The following is a 14853-nucleotide window of genomic DNA, read 5'->3' on the forward strand; positions in this document are numbered from 1 at the left end:
TTTTCGGGTGTTCTTTTCTTGGTTCTTTCACTTCTATTTGAACTTCTTGTTCACATTTTTCTTCGTTTCTTGGAATGGGAGGTTTGTATAAGAATTCTTCTTCATCACTCCAATTTGAATCCTTCCTATTTTCCAATTTTGATTTTTCATATGTTGTTGATAACATATTTATGTTTTCATTTTGAAGGTTTTCTTGGGTGGTGAAATTATGATTGACTTCATTGTCAACTTCCATCGGATCATGTACGTAATGTTTAACTCTGTGACCATTAACTTTAAATTCAATCCCATTTGAATTTATTAACTCTATTGTTCCGTATGGGAAAACTCTTTTGACTATAAATGGTCCAGACCATCTCGATTTTAATTTTCTAGGAAATAGTTTGAATCGTGAATTGAAAAGAAGAACTCTGTCTCCTTCTTTAAATTCTTTTGAACTTCTGATTCTTTTATCATGCCATTTCTTCGTTCTTTCCTTATAGATTAACGAATTTTTGTATGCTTCATGTCTTAATTCTTCTAATTCGTTTAATTGACTTAAACGTAGACGTTCGGATTCATGTAAATCAAGATTACATGTCTTCAAAGCCCAAAATGCTTTGTGTTCAATTTCTACTGGAAGATGACATGCTTTTCCGTAAACAAGTTTAAAAGGTGTGGTTCCAATTAGAGTTTTGTAGGCTGTTCTAAAAGCCCAGAGTGCATCCTCCAATTTCATGGACCATTCCTTCAGATTTGATCCTACGGTTTTCTCTAGAATACGTTTTAAAGCTCGGTTGGTATTTTCAACTTGTCCACTTGTTTGTGGATAATAAGCAGTGGAGATTTTATGAGTTACTCCATATCTTTTAAGAACTTTCTCAAGTTGATTATTACAAAAATGAGTACCCCGATCACTTATTAAAGCTTTCGGTGTTCCAAACCTTGCAAAAAGACTTTTTAAAAAGTTGACTGCAACTCGTGCATCGTTAATTTGGAGAGCTTGTGCTTCCGCCCATTTAGATACATAATCAATGGCAACGAGAAGGTAGAGATTATTATGAGATTTTGGAAATGGACCCATAAAGTCAATACCCCAAATGTCAAATACTTCACATACTTGAATGACATTTTGTGGCATTTCATTATGTTGACTTATTTTTTCGGCCCTTTGACAAGCATCACAGGATTTGCAAGAAGGTGTGCGTCTTTGAAAATTGTAGGCCAATAGAATCCGGCATCGTAAATGTTTCATGCTGTGAGTTGAGGCCCATAATGCCCTCCTGTTGGTCCTATGTGACAATGGTTTAAGATTTGACTAGCTTCATCCCCGAATACACATCGGCGTATTATTCCATTGGGACAACTTTTAAACAAATGTGGATCTTCTCAGAAATAGTGTTTTATATCACTAAAGAATTTCTTTCGTTTTTGGTACAATAATCCTTTTTCAAGGAATCCACATACTAAGTAGTTTGCATAGTCTGCAAACCATGGAATTTCATTATAATCTATCTTTAATAGATATTCATCAGGAAAGTTGTCTTGTATGGCCGGTTCATTTAGAACTTCTAATTCGGGATTTTCAAGACGAGAAAGATGATCAGCGGCGAGATTTTCTGCTCCCTTTTTATCTCGAATTTCAATATCGAACTCTTGTAAGAGTAAGATCCAACAAATTAATCGTGGTTTAGCATCTTGTTTTGAAAATAGGTATCTAAGAGCAGAATGGTCAGTATAGACCACCGTTTTAGCTAGAACGAGATATGAACGAAATTTGTCAAAAGCAAAGACAATAGCAAGGAGTTCTTTTTCAGTAGTTGTATAATTCGTTTGTGCTCCTTGTAATGTCTTACTAGCATAATAAATAGGTTGAAATCATTTTTCAATCCTTTGTCCTAAAACGGCTCCCATTGCAAAATCACTTGCATCGCACATTAGTTCAAACGGTAGATTCCAATTTGGAGTTATCATAATCGGCGCATTAGTGAGTTTTTCTTTAAGAATATTAAAAGATTTGATGCATTCATCCAAAAAGATGAATGGAGCATCCTTTTCTAGGAGTTTATTCATAGGAGTGGCAATTTTAGAAAAATCTTTTATGAAACGTCGGTAAAAACCGGCATGCCCTAGAAAACTCCTAATTCCTCTAACATTGGTGGGATGTGGAAGTTTAGCAATTACATCTACTTTAGCTCTATCCACTTCAATTTCTTCCTTTGAAATTTTATGACCAAGAACGATGCCTTCTTTAACCATGAAATGGCATTTCTCCCAATTAAGAACTAGATTTGATTGTTCGCATCTAATAAGCATTCGTTCAAGATTAACTAGACATGATTCAAATGTATCACTGAAAATTGAAAAGTCATCCATGAAAACTTCCATGCATTCTTCTATCATGTCGTGAAAAATTGCCATCATGCACCTTTGAAAGGTTGCAGGGGCGTTGCAAAGTCTAAATGGCATGCGTTTGTAAGCAAAAGTACCATAAGGGCACGTGAATGTGGTTTTTTATTGGTCCTCGGGTGCTATTGGAATTTGAAAATATCCGAAAAAACCATCAAGAAAACAATAGTAACTATTTCCGGCTAATCTTTCCAACATTTGATCAATTAAAGGTAAGGGAAAGTGATCTTTTCTGGTGGCGTCATTTAATTTTCTATAATCAATACGAACACGCCATCCTGTTACAGTCCTAGTAGGAATAAGCTCATTTTTCTCATTTGTGATGATAGTCATGCCACCCTTCTTAGGTACGCATTGAACTGGGCTTACCCATGGACTATCAGAAATTGGATAAATTAAACCTGCATCTAGCAGTTTAATAATTTCTTTCTTAACAACATCTTGCATATTAGGATTTAGTCTTCGTTGGTGTTGCACATACGTTTTATGACCTTCTTCCATAAGGATTTTATGTGTGCAATACGAAGGACTTATTCCTTTAATATCATGAATCTTCCATGCAATAGCTGGTTTATGAGCTTTTAGCACAGAAATGAGTTGAGATTTTTCATTTTCAGTAAGAGAAGACGATATTATTACAGGTAATTCAGATTCACCATGTAAATAAGCGTATTCCAAATGGTTTGGAAGTGGCTTTAACTCTAATGTCGGTGGTTCTTCTATCGATGATTTATATCGATATCTGTCTGCCTCTTTTAGCATTTGAATTTTTTCTGTTGTTGGTTCATATCCATTAGCCATAAGTGTAGCTAACATTTCAGTTTCATCAATTGGTTCAGTTCCTTCTCCTAAAGAACATTCTCTTGTTCCTTGTAATTCTGAAAATTCTTCTAACAATTCTGCATGTGAATCTATAGTTTGAATATAATAACATGTATCATCTGCAGATTGCGGTTGTTGCATGGCTCTATCAACTGAAAAGGTAACACTCTCGTCCTCTATACTTAGGGTCAGTTTCTTACCAAACACATCTATTATTGCTTTAGCCGTGTTTAAGAATGGTCTTCCTAATATGAGAGGAACTCGAGAATCTTCTTCCATGTCCAGAATAACAAAATCTACTGGAAATACTAAAGTACCAACTTTAACTAGCATGTTCTCCATTATCCCTCTAGGATATTTTACTGATCTATCTGCTAGTTGTATGCTTATTCGTGTTGGTTTTAATTCTCCAAGGTCTAGTTTAGCGTATAGTGAATACGGCATTAAATTTATACTAGCATCTAAATCTGCCAATGCTTCTATTGAACTAAGACTACCCAGAAAACATGGAATCGTGAAACTTCCTGGATCTGATAATTTTTCTGGTATCTTATTCAACAGCACTGCAGAACAATTAGCATTCATGGTAACAGCTAAGAGTTCTTCCATTTTCTTTCTATTTGTGATTAGATCTTTCAAAAATTTAGCATATCTAGGCATTCCTGAAATCACATCAATGAAAGAAAGATTTACATTTATTTGTTTAAACATATCCAAGAATTTGGATTGCTCGGCTTCAAGTCTCTCTTTTCTCATTTTACTCGGGTAAGGAAGTGGTGGTTGGTATGGTTTAACATAAGGTTTAGCCTTAACTGTGTTATCTTCATTAACTTTCTCAACTACCGGTTCTTTTTCCTTATCTTGCTCAGATTGTGGTTCTTGTGGAGTAGGAATAGCTCCATCAGAAAGTACAGGTATTTCAGGTGGTTTAAGTGTAATACCACTTCTTGTGGTAATGGCTTTAGCTGTTTCATTCCGGGGGTTAGCATTTGTATCGCTAGGTAGACTTCCCAGTTTTCTTTCACCTATCAACCTTGCTAGGTTGCTCACTTCTTGTTCCAAATTTTGAATAGAAGCTTGTTGATTTCTAAATGCTTGAGCATTTTGTTCATTGGTTTGTTTTTGAGATGTGAAAAACTGAGTTTGAGATTCAACTAGCTTCGACATCATATCTTCTAAACTGGTTGTAAGTATTATTGGATACTTGTTGATTACTAGGACCTTGTTGGTTGTTGTATGGAACATTTCAGTTATAGTTCTGGTTTTGATTGTAGATTGGTCTTGGCGGTTGATAATTATTCTGATAATTATTTCCAGGCCTTTGGTTTATGTATGAAACATTCTCTCTTTGTTCCATTGTTAGTTCAATACTGAGACAATCTTTTGTTAAATGTGGTCCTCCACACTACTCACAACTAATTCGTATTGAGTGAATATCCTTAGTCATCTTTTCCATTCGTCTCTCGACAGCATCTATCTTTGCGGAAATGGAATCTAAGTCATGGCTAGAATCGGCTCTAGCTGCTTTAGATGATCTAACGATATCTTTTTCTTGGTGCCACTCATGTGAGTGGGAAGCAGTGTTATCAATAATTTTATAAGCATCAGTTGCTATTTTCTTCATAATGGAACCACCAGCTGCTATATCGATGTCTTTTCTTGTAGTGATGTCGCATCCTTGGTAGAATATTTGTACTATTTGACAGGTGTCTAAACCATGTTGCGGACATCCTCTCAATAACTTTCCAAATCTTGTCCACGCTTCATATAGAGTTTCATTTGGCTTTTGCGTGAACGTAACAATTTCTCCTTGAAGTCTCACAGCTTTAGATGCCGGAAAGAATTGTTTAAGAAATTTTTCAACTAAAACGTCCCATGTATCAATCGCCCCTTCAGGCAACGATTCTAACCAATCTTTGGCTTCTCCCTTTAAAGTCCAGGGAAATAACATGAGATAGATTTGTTCATCCTCCACTTCTCTTATTTTAAATAGAGTGCAGATCCTATTAAATGTACGAAGATGTTCATTTGGATCTTCCTTCGGCGCACCACTAAATTGGCATTGATTAGTTACCATGTGTAGGATTTGTCCTTTGATTTCATAATCTGGTGCATTAATGTCTGGTTGAGTAATTGCGTGACCTTGGCCAGTGCGTTTAGCTCGCATTCGGTCTTCCATACTTAGAGGTTCCAGATTCTCCATGATTGAATTTGTTGAATCTGAATCACTAAAGGATTCCGATTTAATGGTAGGTTCCTCGACAATCTCCGTTTGAATGATTGGTGGTTTCGGAGGAAAGATTAATGGTTCAGGATCTCTGAATTGTCCCTGAATATTCTCCGGGTTCTCAATTGTGAGGTCGGGTTCAAAAAATGGATTGTCAGAAATTTGAATTGGAGTAGTTGATCGACTGGATGACGATTCTAAAGAAAAAATCAACGGCGACAATATTTGCTAGATGTATTGATCGAGTTACAGGTGGTGAACGTACAAAAGGTGGTGAACGTTTTGCTCGGTGCATTCACTGAATATCCTATTAGTTATAAAATATAAAAATTATATAAGTTATCAAATTAATAAACTTTTCTGCTTTTGCCCACGTTTCGAATAGCCAATAGATGTAGCAGGGAGCCAGAACCCTTTAAATCGGAAGCTCACAACTCAGCCACTAACAAATCCAACTATTACTACGAAGCAGAAAATTTGGATGTCTATCAATTTAACCACTTAATATAATTTTTTGTTGAAATTTAAAGAAATTTTAGAGAAGAAATAGAAAAAAAACTAAGACCTAAAAACTAGAGCGGCGAAAAATAAGAAAGAAAAAGAGCGCGTCGAAAAACGTCGAAAAATAAAAAGGTCGAAAAATAATCGGCGTCGAAAAATAAAAATACGAAAGTAGCGCGTCGAAATTTAAAAAGGAACTAAAAACTAAGAATTAAAAGTTGCGTCTAAAGGTATTAAAGCTTAAAAGAAATACTATATCCCAAAATGGCAATAACTTAAAAAGGTACTAAAATATTAAAAACGGCGTCGCAAAATTCTAAAGCACCTAAATCTTAGTCTAAAGAAAAAGCACTTAAGGGATTTTACGGCAAAGCCTAAAAAATCTAGAAATAAAAATAACTATGGCAAAAACTATGTCTTAAAATTAAATACGAGCGAAAAAATACAAAAAATTACTAATAAACAAATAAAAAGATACAAAATGTGAAAATAAACTTAAAGTTGTAAAAAGTACAATTTTTATAAAAATATTATTTTTATATTATTTATTTTATAAAAGTATTAATTTTATAATTTATTAAAACTAATTACACTTAAAAATACAAATAAATTAAAAACTTAAAACAAATAATTAAAAACTAAACCCTAATTAGGGTTTATATTAATAATTAATATTAATTAAAACCCTAATTCAATGGATCAGATGTACCGGGCCTGTCAAATCACTCCATGCGATCGCATGGAGTTCTAGTTATGTTTTCATGAGGTCGCATGACCTGCAGATTCGGGCCAGACTTTGGGCTGTAACAGTAACGGGCCTAGTGGTTTATATATATATTTTTTTTAATTTTCAGTTTTCTGTTTTATATTAATACAAAATATTTAAATAAAATTTATATTTTTACAAACTAAAAATAAAAATAAAGAAACTTTATAAAACTTAAATATTTAACAAACTCTTAAAAATATATAAATTTTGTTTTTCTTTTTATTTTTTTGAATATATTATTATTTTTTTTAAAAACATATATTTTTATAAGAAAAATAAAAATCTTTTTTTTATATATTTAGCGTTGCGCTTTCGGCATTTTAGATTTCTCCGGCAGCGGCGCCAAAAATACTTGATGTGTGCTAGGTGGTATATGAAATAGTATTAATTTTTACAAGGAAATACTATTAAATACGATACAATTTTACACAAGTGATTTATTTATTTATAGAGTGGATATACCTAAACCTTGCTACAACACTTATAAGCAGTGTACCTAATCATACAGTAGTGTAGTTTTTAGTAAGTCCGGTTCGTTCCACAAGGATCTTTTAAACAAGCTTAATGCTATATTTTTAACTTATAATTGTAAAAATATAAAAATATATATAAGTAGTATTATTATTATAAAAGGGGGTTTTTACCGTTTAATAACCGGTTTGTCAATTTTTAAAACTTTAGTCGCAGTTAAAAACTAATGTAAAATATTAAAAATAAATATAACTTAATTTAAAGCGTAAAGTAAATAACGATAAAGAAATTGCGATAAATAAAAGTGCGATAAAATAAAATTGCGATAATTAAAGAGTACGATAATTAAAAATGCAATTAAATAAAATGATAATAAATAAAAGTGCGATAATTAAAAGTGCAATTAAATATGAAATATATAAATTATGCTTATTTAAACTTCCGTAATCATGATGTTTGACGTGTTGATTTTAGTTTTATTACCATGGGTTAATTGTCCTTTGTCCTGGATTATTCGATATGTCCATACGGATTTGTCCATAATAGTCCATCAGTCATAATCATAAAGTGCAAAAGTCTTCGTCAAATTATTCTTATTCTCGAAGTCAAATATTCCAACTAATTGGGGATTCGAATTGTAGCAAGGTCTTAATACTTTGTTTAATGAATACACCAGGTTATCGACTGCGTGTAGTCCAAGGTTTTACTACTTTGTTAACAATTACACCAATTACCCTTGAATGTAATCCACCCCTATTTCAACAAGTCTATTAACTCTTAATCCAGTTCTGTATCCGGTAAAATGAATAATTATTGGTATTTATAGATATCCCGCCCACCGTACCTAGTCAAGCATATGTGGTTATATATAAATACATCAAATTATAAGTCTATATATTAAATTAACGATTTATCGTTTAGTTAATATAAAACCCATTAATAGCCCATAGTCTAATTTCCACAAGTGTCGTTCTTTTGTCCAAACCTCAATTATGGTCCAAAGTCCAATTACCCAATTTTAATATTTAGCCCAACATCACGATTACTTCGGCATTAAATAAGCATAATAATAACTTAGCTACGAGACATTAAATTAAAAATAACATTAACCATAACTTACAGTGATTAAAAATAGCGTAGCGTTACACGGACAGAATTTTGACTTACACCCTTACAACATTCGCTAACATACCCTTATTATTAGAATTTAAAATTAAAATTATAATATATATATATATATATATATATATATATATATATATATATATATATATATATATATATATATATATATATACGTGATAGATAGAGAGATGGATATTGTGTGTAAAAAATTCGTCCAAAACTCGCGAACTTTATAAGACCTGACCTGATACTGTTAGCCATGCGATCGCATGGAAAATGGTCATGCTGGCCATGCGATCGCATGGCCCTGGAATCCAGCTCTCATGTCTTTGTTTGCATTCTACCGACGGTTTTTATTATAATATATAATATATAAATAATTTATGTAATTATTTAAATATTATATTTTATTCTTGTGCATAGTTTACTTGTAATTTTTAGTCCGCTGCGTCGCGCGTTGAGAGTTGACTTTGGTCCCGGTTCCGGATTTTCGAACGTCCTTGCGTACAATTTAATATCTTGTATTTTGCATTTCGCGTCTTGTACTCTTGTAATTTTGAGACATTTCTCACCAATAATTTGAACCACTTTGATTGTATTTTGTACTTTTGAGCTTTCTGGTCGTTTGCGTCTTCAATTCGTCGAATCTGTCTTTTGTCTTCACCTTTTATTATTTAAACGAATATCACTTGTAAATAGAACAATAGCAACTAAAAGCTTGTCTTTCTTGAGGGATAATGCTATGAAATATATGTTTGTTTTTAGCATTATCAGTTTCATATTTAAAATTTTAGCTCAAAACTTGCAGTTTTGTGTCACCCACTTGCTAACCTTGTATTAGGAAAGCAACACGTCCAGTATACTTGCTCCGTATATTACCTTTCAGTAAACTACCGTCCGGTTGTAAAGGAAAGCGATGGACAAGCAACTGTTAAGGCAATGTCTAATGACATGCTTTTGATTATGGTCAAAAACATGTCGGATGCAATTACTATCCTTTGTAGGAGCAATAGTAAAGATCACCCTATAATTTTTCGGTCTGGCATAAGGTCCTGTCTTCGACCATGCTATGCAACCTCTGTTCTTACGGTTGACACCCGATTTGGTTCAGGTGACTTAATGAATTCTGATGAATTCTCAGGATTTTACGTTCAATGGTAATGAACGCATTGAAAATAGGTTTTCAGAAAACAAATCGGTTTTAATTTGATCAAAATATTTTCTCGTTCAAGTTCGAGTTTAGATATCATCGAATTCCATGAGTTTGTAATTCTCAATCTTTAAGGTCAATCTCGAGGATTGAGTAATATCATGCTTAAAAGCTGATTTTTAATCTTTAAGGAGATTATCCTTTCTGGGAGTCTGATTCATTAGTCTTATTAAGCTAATTTGCACGGTGCCCTCCCCATTTTACGAGACAGATCCTCTCATGGTTAGGATAAGTCTGACCACTTGGCGACCATGTTTGATGCTGAGGTCCGTGGATTTCCTGCTGATTTTAGAGATGACTTTTCTAGATTTTTCGTCAACCTACAGCTGGTCTGGACGACAACTTCCTGACCTAAATCAAGAAGCGCATGTCTTTTTGGAAGACTTTACTTCCTTTTAATGATGGAATTGATTCATCGTGTAGATCCATCTTTTCTTTCAAATGTATTACAATAAACCGGGTAAAACAGTTAATTTAGTCCAAAACAAAAGCACCTGCAATAACTTTACAGAAACATGTGATAGATAGTTTTTAATTGAAAAACTTGGTACATTCTCCCCGCACTTGGCTTTTATTTATTTCTTTCTTTGCCTTTTTATTCTCCTCATTTCCATTTTAAATGAATTCAAGCATTTTAGGCCGTTTCTCAATTTATGTCCTTTCCTAGGTAACGATAATTTCGGTATTAACACCTAGTTTTCATCGTTCATAAATATGTATAAACATGATTTTGAGTTCATTTAGTTGAAATTTTTTCAAATTTTCACAAAATTTGGCAAATAAACCAAGTGCAAATTCGAGAGAATTTATAACTCTTCCCCACACTTGAGATCATGCAATGCCCTCATTTGCATGAAATCAGACTATAATTATAAATTCATGAGGGTGATTAGTGCAGAAAAGTGATTAAAAATACCTAGTTTGTAATTTCATAGCTCGTCGAATGATAGATGGTGCGCCTCATCGTTCATTCCTTTTGTTGTTTTATCACACATGTTTTTCTTCAAAAATGGCTGCTTTTCTGAACGGTTTGCTAATTTTTGAAAATGCGCTTTTTACCCTTACTCGTAGTGCATTTTTATTAACGAGTTATGTATTAACCCGAACCCCGAATTTAACGTTAAGTGGGGTTAGACTTCCCCACACTTACCTGACGACATGTGAAGTTGGTAGAATAAGTTCCACGAATTAAAATAGTGAGCCACTTATTTACATCTCGGGTGGTGTATAATATATCAATGGGTTTAAAGTTTAAACCCACCCGATCGTCACTACTTAATTCTTTTTTAAGTATAGCTTTTAGTAAATGGATATGTCTCTTTTCTGGTTCTTGGTCAAATGGATCGATATACACCGACATACATATTTCTTTAGGGTGGACAATTCCTAACATTTCCTTCCGTTCATTCTCGGGATCAAAGTTTTCACCTCTATTACCCAATTGGGTAAAATTTGAGGTGTCGTTATCTATTACAGCTCGTAGTTCATCTTCGGTAGATGACTCGTCTATTGAGAATATTGGGTTGGAAGGTTGTGGAATGGTGAATTTCGGGATCGAAGCAAATTCTTCTTCTTTAACGGTCCTTATCGGTCCCACCACTTTAGTCTCGGGGGTAAAATTTTCAACGTTATCGTTTTTCCAAGAGTACCAATTTGTCACCCTTACTTCTTCTTTATCCATTGATGGATCGATGATTTCGTCGGTAGAGGTTAATGTGTCGGTATGTTGTGAAATTGGTAAAACTGAATAAAAAGTATCATCGGGATAATTGGTGATTTCGGAGCTCTCGAATTCATCAAAATTCGATGATATGGGATTTTCTTGCACAATACTCCTCAAATTAACAGGTGTGTAATCTGATAGAGTCTCAGCTTGCCTATTTGTGAACTCTCTCATTTGTTCATTTTGAGCGTCAAGTTCTTCGAGTTTGAATTTCATAGAATCTAAAAAATTTTCAGACACATAATTTTCCTCGTCCTCTGGTTGTTGAGTTTGGATATATTCTTGGGAATAATCCCAATTTGAATTGTATTCCTCATAATCATTCCATTCAGGTTCCATGGGTGCATAATTTTCCATAGGAACGTAATAATAACATTCCCATGAGTGATAATTTCCATAGATTTCACAACCAGTTATTGATTCGTCATTCGTGATCCAAGATTGACCGAACGAATTGTCATCAACACTCGTTTGAGAATATTGATTTAATTGATTTTGGATTTCAAAAAGAGTTTCCATAGCCTTGTTTTCAAAATTTTCCATTTTATTGCGATGGCCAAATTTTAGCAACAATATTGTGCATTCACTAATTATCCTATTAGATATAAAACTAAAAATTATATAAAAGTTATCAAATTAATAGACTTTTCTGCTTTTGCCCACGTTTCGAATAGCCAAAAGATGCAGTAGGGAGCCAGGATCCTTTAAATCGGAAAATCCACAACTCAGCCACTAACAAATCCAACTATTACTAAGAAGCAAAAAATTTTGGATGTCTATTAATTCAATCGCTTACAATAATTTTTCGTCGAAATTTAAAGAAATTTAAAGAAAATTCTATGTCCTAAAAACTAGAGCGTAGAAATGAAAAAAAAATAAATAAATAAAAAGCGCGTCGAAAAACATCAAAAAATAAAAATAAGAATGAAAAACGTCGAAACTTAAAAGTCTAAAAATTAAATCTAAAAAGTTGCGCCTAAAGGTATCAAAACTTAAATGCAATTCTATTTCTAAAACGCCAATTACTTAAAAGGCACTAAAATATATAAACAGCGTCGCAAAATTCTAATGCGCCTAAATCTTAATTCTAAAGAAAAAGCACTTAAGGGATATTACCGCAAAACTTAAAGATCTAGAAATACTACGGCAAAATACTAAACTTAAAACTATATAACGAACGACAAATATACAAATTACGAATTAAACGATTAAAAGATAAAAATTATAAAAATATATAAACTAAAATGACAAAAATAAAATTTATATAAAAATATTATTTTTATATTATTATTATAAAAAAATATTATTCTATATAATTAATAATAATATTTAAACAAAAAAATACGAATTATATATTAAGAATAAAATTAAAAACTAATTATTAATTAAAAACCCTAATTAGGGTAAATAATAATAATAATAATTATTAATTAAACCCTAATTATGTAATTAATGCGTACTGAGGTTTGACCTGTCAGAGAGGCTCCGCGAGTGCGCTTTGATGATGCCAGAGGTGCTCCGCGAGTGCGGAGTTACACAGATTCAGAATTCGTGCAGGCCAAAATTGTAGGTTCAGCGTAAATTATTTTTTTAATTTTTTTTTTTACAAAATAATATATATACAGTTTATATAAAAATAAACTTATATTTTAAAGATTTAATAAAAATACTTTTTATATATAAGTTCTTAAATATATATATATATATATATATATATATATATATATATATATATATATATATATATATATATATATATATATATATTTTTTTTTTTTCTTTCTTATTTTTAACACTTATTATAAACACAAAATATTTTTACGAAATTAAAAATTATATATTTTTACACAAATATACTTTACAAAAATATAGCGTTCTTTACCGATTCCCCGGCAGAGGCGCCAAAAACTTGATGTTATGCGAGGTGTATACGAAATAGTTATATTTTATTACGAAATACGACGAAATATAATACAAATTACATAAGTTTTAATTATTTATTTACACATGGGATATACCTAAACCTTGCTACAACACAATAGGCAGTGTACCTAATCGTAGAGTAGTATAGTTTTTGGTAAGTCCGGTTCGTTCCACAGGGAGACGGCTTATTTTACACTATATTTTTATATAACTATATTTGTACAAAATATAAATATATATATTACAATTATTATTATTATAAAAAGGGGGTTTTACCGTTTAATGACCGGTTTGTCGATTTTAAAACTTAAGTCACAATTAAAACCTAATGCAAAATATTAAAAATAAATATAACTTAATTTAAAGCGTAAAGTAAATGACGATAATTAAAGTGCGATAATTTAAAGTGCGATAAATAAAATGACGGTAAATAAAATTGCGATAATTAAAAGTACGATAATTAAAAGTGCGGTGAGATATAAAATAAAGGAATTATGCTTATTTAAACTTCCGTAATCATGATGTTCGACGTGTTGATTTTAATTTATTACCATGGGTTAATTGTCCTTTGTCATGAATTATTCGATATGTCCATCTGGTTTTGTCCATAATAGTCCATCGGTCATAATTATAAAGTGCGAGAGTCTTCGTCAAATTAACCTTATACCCGAAGTCAAATATTCCAACTAATTGGGGATTCGAACTGTAACAATGTCTTAATACTTTGTTTAATGAATACACCAGGTTATCGACTGCGTGTAATCCAAGGTTTCAATACTTTGTTAACAATTACACCAATTACCCTTGAATGTAATCCACCCCTGTTTCAACGAGTCCATTGACTATTAATCCATTTCCGTGTCCGGTCAAATGAACAATTATTGGTATTTATAGATATCCCGCCCACCGTACCCGATTAAGCGTGTGTGGTTATTTATAGATACGTCAAATTATAACCTTTATATTAAATTAACAAGATATCATGTAGTTAATTAAATATAAAGCCCATTAATAGCTCATAGTCCAATTTCCACAAGTGTCGTTCTTTTGTTCAAACCCCAATTATGGTCCAAAGCCCAATAACCCCGTCTTAATATTTAGCCCAACATCACGATTACTTCGGCTCAAATAAGCATAATAATAACTTAAGTACGATACATAATTGAAAAAAGAGAATTTAACTTACAATGATTATTAATCGCGTAGCGTTACACGGACAGAGTTCCGACTTTAAAACCCGTAAAATAACTTTTACATTACCCAAACTAACTAATATAAAACTAAACTAATATATATTATAAATATATATTATAAATATATAATATATATTATAGAAATAGAGAGATTGAATTGATATGGGGTGCCATGGATTCGGCTGACTTCGTGCCTTTTATAGGAGATTTCTGACTATGGCTGCTCCGCGAGTACGGTACTTTTGTGCCTTACAGCTCCGCGAGTGCGGAGCTTCGGATTCCAGCTCACCACTTTTTGGCCATTTGCTTGTCGACATAATTACTAAATATATATAATTTATATATAATTATTTATATATTATATTATATTCTTGTGCATAGTTGACTTGTACTTTTAGCTCTGTTGACTCGCGCGTTGATGCTCAGTTCATGTCTCGGTTCCGGATTTTCGAACGTCCTTTTGTACGCTTAGATATCTTGTACTTTGCGTTTCACGACTTG

This window comes from Rutidosis leptorrhynchoides, chromosome 9, assembly GCF_046630445.1.
Source record: "Rutidosis leptorrhynchoides isolate AG116_Rl617_1_P2 chromosome 9, CSIRO_AGI_Rlap_v1, whole genome shotgun sequence".
In the NCBI taxonomy this organism is placed as follows: Eukaryota; Viridiplantae; Streptophyta; class Magnoliopsida; order Asterales; family Asteraceae; genus Rutidosis; species Rutidosis leptorrhynchoides.